Raw genomic sequence first — 6,609 nt, 5'->3', positions numbered from 1 at the left:
ACTTATGAGAGATGATAGTTTTAAAGTCTGAATAGCAAAGATTCCACATCTGAATAATACACATTTCTGAAAGATATTTAAAAGCAAAAAAAATATGGAGTATTTAAAAAAGTAAATGTATACTAGTAGTAGCCACCCTCTCGTCTTCACCTTCTCCTAGCCCTTGGCTGGGTTGAGAATTTGGCAGATAGGGCTCTCATGTTTATGGATTATATAGGGCAGGGCCTTAACTGAGGTGAACACAAGCGTGGCCATGGCCAGTGGACTAGGACTAAGGAAGCAGCACTTGTGTTTCAGATATTGGTCATATACAGAGTGATAGAGCAAATATTTAGTTTGATCAAAATGGGGCCATAGTTTTCAGTGTTGCAGAAGCAAGTTACAGATATAGAAAGATGGAAAGCCTGAATGAATCCTGTTGTGTTAGAGTAGAATTTTAGAGATAGTGATATAAACACATACATACTAACAGAGGAGAGACAATAAATATGATAAAATGATAATGGGAAACTCATGATATACGGAGTTGTTTCATTGAATCTTGCTATTTTTCTCTTAAATTATTTCTAAATAAAAAATTTAAAATAATCATAGAGTCCTGAAATAAAAACAAAATGTGTGATTAGAAGAGATTCATTGAAAATAGTGTTCTCATTTTTTGCTTAAAAACATAAAATAGCCATAATTTTGTCTATGGCTATGCTACCCTGAACAAGCCCGATCCCATCTGATCTCAGAAACTAAGCAGGATTGGGCCTGGTTAGTACTTGGATGGGAGACCTCCTAGGAAGACCAGGTGCTGTAGGCGTAAAAAATTAAAAAATAAGGGATTGTAAACTGACAAGGTCCTTGCAATTTGTGAGGTCAACCAAGGGTTGCTTCACCTAAAAAAAAAAATATTCATAATTTTATTTAACTTAATAAATGTTGGTTATGTCAAGTTTAAAAAAATATAGGTTAAGAAAGATTATATATATAATTACATATATATACATATATATTTATATATATAATTTTTCTCTCTTAATTTCACAACTCAGATAAAACTGCTATTGACATTTCGCTTCTTTACTTTCTGGTTTTCCAGTGCTGTACACATGGTTTTAAAGGAAGGGCTTTGTGGTCACAAAGGACTCAACTGGAAACCAAATTCTACTCCCTGTTACCTGTATGGACTTGTCTAGTTATTTAAATTCTCTGTGTCTCACTTTCTCTATATAAAATAGAAATACTAATACCTATTTCATGGAGTGATAGTAAGAATAAAATATATAATAATGGATGCTTCAAAATCCTTTTTATAATCCTTTTAAAATCGGTTCCTCATAATCTTGCATATATAATAATTTGGTCAATGGCTAAAATTTTGAACTTTTACTGAACTTACTCCTTCATAAGGCTAAATGTTCTACTTGTGGAAAATCATAATTGTTAAAAACAACTTCCTTATTCTGAGCCAAATTTATTTTCTTTTATAACGTTCAACTATTATTCTTAGTATGTTACCAGGAAGTAACAGAATGGGGTTCACTGACCCTTCTGTGGGAGAGGCATTCAAATATTTGAATAATGCTATTAATGCCATGTAGATGTGGCCTTTTTCAAGGTTAATATTCCCAACATGTCAGTCATTTCTTTTATGTCGTCTTTCTATCCCCCTTTACCATCTTTCTATCCACCCCCCGCCCAGACACATTCTAATTTGTCAATGTGTCTCTTAAAATTTCTATCCTGAGTCAAACATATCAGATACGTCTTATCATCAGAGAGTTTGTTAATACCGACACTTTCTTTGATAAGATTACTAAAATTCTCTTAAAGTAACTTTACGAAATGTATAGATACTTTACCATTTCTGTGCCACTGAATTTTAAATGATATCAGATGAGAAAGTTTACAAATGGCTGGATACAGGAAGCAAGTTATTAACTGATTATCCAGGAAAAAAGTAATGGACTTTGAATGGGGACACATGGCTGGGCAGGCGAATAAGGGTTGCAGAATTGTCAGGAAAATTATCACAAGATGCCAATAATTGCTTACCAGCCTCCTAGCCTATGAATTCTAATAGGAATTTTTAAAGACCGTTGGGGATGATTGTACTATGTCAGAACAGTCAAAGCAATATTCCAATATTGAAAGTTCAAAGGAAAGGTGCATCTCATATGTACAGCCTCATTCATCTTGGTTCTTGGGGTCGTCTGTGTAATCAACTACTCTGGACTTCAAATATTCTTTCTCTGTTCTGCAAACATCACTTTCCTGCTTGTCAAACTCAATTGGCACTGTGCAAATACACCCAGCTCCATTCTATTCAGGAATTTTGTCAATGCCTCTCTTCAAACATGGTGCTAGAATTGAACATAAGACTCTGAATAATTTTTAGAATGAAATAAAGTGAAGCTCCACTATTATTTTTCATATTTAGGAAAATCTGCCACTCTTAATTTAGTCTTAGATTTTGTTCTGTTTTTCTTGTTTCCAGTGAAGTGTTCTCCAAGTATTTTTCAGCATGGTCCCACTTATTGCTACCTCTCAACTGGGTTCTTATCATTTTTCTGTACTATCTTGTATCCCCTCTTTTTCTTTTTCTTGTCTTCTTTAATGAATACAAAACTCAATTTGAAAGAGTGAAGGAAGGTATCTTGTGGTGAGAGAACAATAAAACCAAGATGAAGTAAGAGCACAGATTGGTATGCTAGTTCATTTATTTAAACAGGTATTCTTAGGCAACTATTAAGTGATTGGAGCGCTATTAGTTATCACAGATGCAATGATGTACTACGCATTTCTGGTTCCAGCCATTTTAAAGCTTTAAATTAGTGATTCTCAATCAGTGAGTGGTTCCAACAGATAATAGCAGTGGTTTCAAGGAGATTAGTAATTCAAATGAGATTAGAAACGAAATATAAAGTAAAATGAATATTGCAGAAATAGAATTGATAAGATTTGGTAACAAGATGAATTAACTCTAAAGGAAAACAGCAAGAGGGAAAAAGTCAAAACTCTTTTCCTCTGGGGAATTCTTAGATTTCAGAAACTGACAGTTTTGTCTGTTATATCATTTGACTCCATGATATATCAAGCATGTTTTCATTTTAATGCTAATTTTTAACATAGATTCATTAAAAAATAAGTTAAGTCTATTCTATAATAGGCATTTACAGGTAGTACAGCCCACTTCAACTTAGAAGTAGTAAGGGGGAAAAACATTATCAAATATAAATTGTGCCATGTCATTTTGTGCTGTTACCTTTTTTTGTGCTAAAACTACATAAAATATATCATTTTAATCATTTTTAAGTGTACAGTTCATTGGAAGTAGTACATTCATATTGTTGTGCAATTATCACTACCATCCATCTCCAAACTTTTTCATTTTCCCAAACTGAAACTCTGTCCTTTGAACAATAACTTCCTATTCCTTCCTCCTTCCAGAATCTGTCTCTATGAATTTGATTAGTCTAAGCACTTTATATAAGTGGAATTATACAATATTTGTTTTTTGGGTTCTGGTTCACTTTACTTTGCATAATTACTTCAAGGTTCATCCACATTGTAGACGTATCAGAATTTCATTCATTAAGGCCGAATAATATTTTATGATATGAATTTACCACATTTTGTTTATCCATTTATTCACTCATGTACATTTGGGTTATTTTCACCTTTTGGCTATTGTGAACAATGCTTCTATGAATATTGCTGTACTAGTATCTGTGCAAGTTTTTGCTTTCAAATCTTTCGGGTATACAACTAGAATGGAATTGCTAGATCATATCTCTTTTCTAAGTCCTAAACCCTCAGTGGATATAAACTTGTGAATCTAATTGTTTTCTGACCATCTCCATTTTATTTTCTAATGGATATTTTCTAACGGATATTTTAAATTTAACATGCTGAAAATATTTCTTCTCTCTTCCAAATCTTGCCCCAGTATAGTCTGTTTTAGGAAATGGCTGGGCCATAATCTCCAGTGACACAAACATTGGAATCAATCTTGACTATTCTGTTTTATTCACAGAAGGTATTAATCAGCAAGTCTATCCCTATTAGCTTTCCATCCACTTTTGCTCAAACTCATTCTGAGTCTATACACTTTCTCTACTTACACTTCTGTTGCTCTAGTCCAATTCACACTAGTCCTGTTCTCTTACTTGGACTTAGAAAAATATTCTCCTAATTAGCTTCTCCTATACATATTCATTTAAGATCCATTCTCCATTCACCTTAATGCTGCTATAACTTTCCCTTGCACTTAAAACAAATTCAAAAATTTTCACCATGGCCCCTTATGTAGATGGACCCTACCTTCTTCCTCAAGTTCATCTTAAATCATTTTCTCTTTTATTCATGCTTTTTCAGAAATGTTGGCTATGGGGTAATTAATAGAAACTTTTTTTTAACATTTTTTTTGGTATTCTTTTGTTTAGCTATCAGCTTTTTCACCTTCTTCCTTAATTTTTAGATGTTCACTTTTGATTGGGCAGGCAACATGTCCATGAAATAAATCATAGTAAGTCAAAGGTGTCAATTTTCTTTTACGTTTTATTATTATTATTTTTTTTTTTTATGTAATGTACTTGGGATAGGTAACCTGGTGTAGGTAGCCAACAAGATGTAAGAAGTATGCTAAGCAACTTCTGGATAAGACTTTTGTTTTTCTTCCTGAACAAAATAAGAGTGAGAGAAATCTAATTTCTTCCTGTTTTGACTACCATTATATAAAAACACAATGTTTTGAAATGTAACAGTTATAATAATATCAGTCTAAGGACAAAACAGACAAATAGTAACAACAACAACAACAACAACAAACCAATATGCTAAAGTTGGCAGGTAACATTTGGATCTTTAATGGTAATGGTAAGCATCAGAACCAAATTGGAATTTCTTATAAGATGAAATTAAATATCTTTTATTGCTTAAGCTATGGTACTAAAATATCTATTGCTGAATAATAGAGCACCCTAAAATTTAGTGGCTTCAAGAACAATTTATTGTTGCCCAAGTTTCTGCAGATAGGCTCTGTGGTTCTGTTGATCTGAATCAGGCTTGGTTGGTCTTGGCTGGGTTTAGTTAACTGTCCATGGCCGTCTAACAGGTCAGCTGCAGGTCAACATGGCTGATTTGACCCTTAACTGTGACACATGAGCTGGGTCCTTACTTGTTAACAGGGCCGTTACCTGATCTGAGTCAGCTATGCCCCACAAATTTTTTAAGTTCTCCAGCAGGCTGGTTCAGGCTCATTCTCATGGCAGTGTCAGGAGTACTAAGAATGTGAGTTGTAATATCAAGGCCTAGACCCAGAACTAGCACACAGTCACTTCCACCATATTCTTCTGGGCAATGAAAGCTGCAAAAGCCAGCCCAAGTTCACATGGAGGAGAAGGAAATAGCCTCCACCACTTGATAGAAAGACTTGGAATAACATACAACAGGTAGAAACAGAGAGGATGGAGTGTCATGACCACTTTGTGATTTAGTGGGGTTATTTGTTCCCTTTGACTTGGCACAAACTATGTCCTCACGCTAGCAATTTTGTATTTCTTCTTTATTTCTGAAATATTATTTCCCTGGTTTTTGCCATAACTAATTCATTACATTTTTGTTTCCCATTTAAAAGTAATTTCCTCAGAAAGACTTTATCATTTCTCAAGTAGCCTTGTTCTTTTCATCACCAGTTATTCTATTTCTTTCATTAGATTATAAGCTTAGTGAAACTGGGGAGTTTATCTTGTTTATGCCAACCCTTTATATATTTCCTATTATATGGCAAGTACTCTGTCTTTTGATTAGTTTAATGAATAAATAAGAAATGTACAATCTCTGTAATGAGTGAGGAAATTTTTTTGACTCAACCCATTTTATGTATTTAGGAGAGTAGAATATATTAGTGTGGAAAAGGGTAATGAGGAGAAAAGGAACACTGTAAATCTCAATCTATTTTATCAGGTTTTTTTTTCCAGTTTGTGTGTATGTATATATATTTATATATTCTCATGAACATTTGTACATATATGTATAAAATTACACATATAAAATTATTATTTTTTGACAAGCTAGAACAAATATTTTCTGTGCTTTTCTACTTCCGGGACTTTGTTTAAATATTTTTCCCTGCATAGAGTATGCATACACCATTTTCACTTTTCAATATTTTGTCCTCTTTTATTGACCATATCAAATGCCATATCTTCCAAGAAAAACTTTTGGGTTCCTACTAGACATACCAACTTCTTCCGTTAGAGCTCTCTAATTCTCTCTTTGTATCTTTGTTGTGGCACTTGTCTTACATTATTGTTTTCAGTCATCCAGACATTTACTATGTACCTAGAAATTGGAATGCTAGTTCCTGAAAGTCAGAGTCTGTCTTATTTATTCTTTCATTTACTATAATTTCCTACATGTATATAACAGGTTATTAATAAATATTTTTTCACTCGAATTAAAGCATGTGATAATTTTGCCTTATAATACAGGATAGGTATCTGATTCAATCTTAAAAAATAATTGTAAGATAAAATGCAGTTTTTATTTTTACCTTATTGAATTTGATGATGCTACTTATCACTTAAATTCCCTAGGTGATCTCTAATGATTTGTAAT

General features: G+C 33.1%; 1 pseudogene; it reads left to right on the top strand.

Moving 5' to 3' along the window:
- Positions 1–689: 689 nt before the first annotated feature.
- LOC120591382 (uncharacterized) lies at positions 690–808 on the top strand (annotated as a pseudogene).
- Positions 809–6,609: the final 5,801 nt, after the last annotated feature.

The sequence above is a fragment of the Pteropus medius genome, unplaced genomic scaffold, assembly GCF_902729225.1.
Source record: "Pteropus medius unplaced genomic scaffold, Ma_sr-lr_union100, whole genome shotgun sequence".
Classification (NCBI taxonomy): Eukaryota; Metazoa; Chordata; class Mammalia; order Chiroptera; family Pteropodidae; genus Pteropus; species Pteropus medius.
This window is presented reverse-complemented; position numbering and strand designations above follow the sequence as displayed.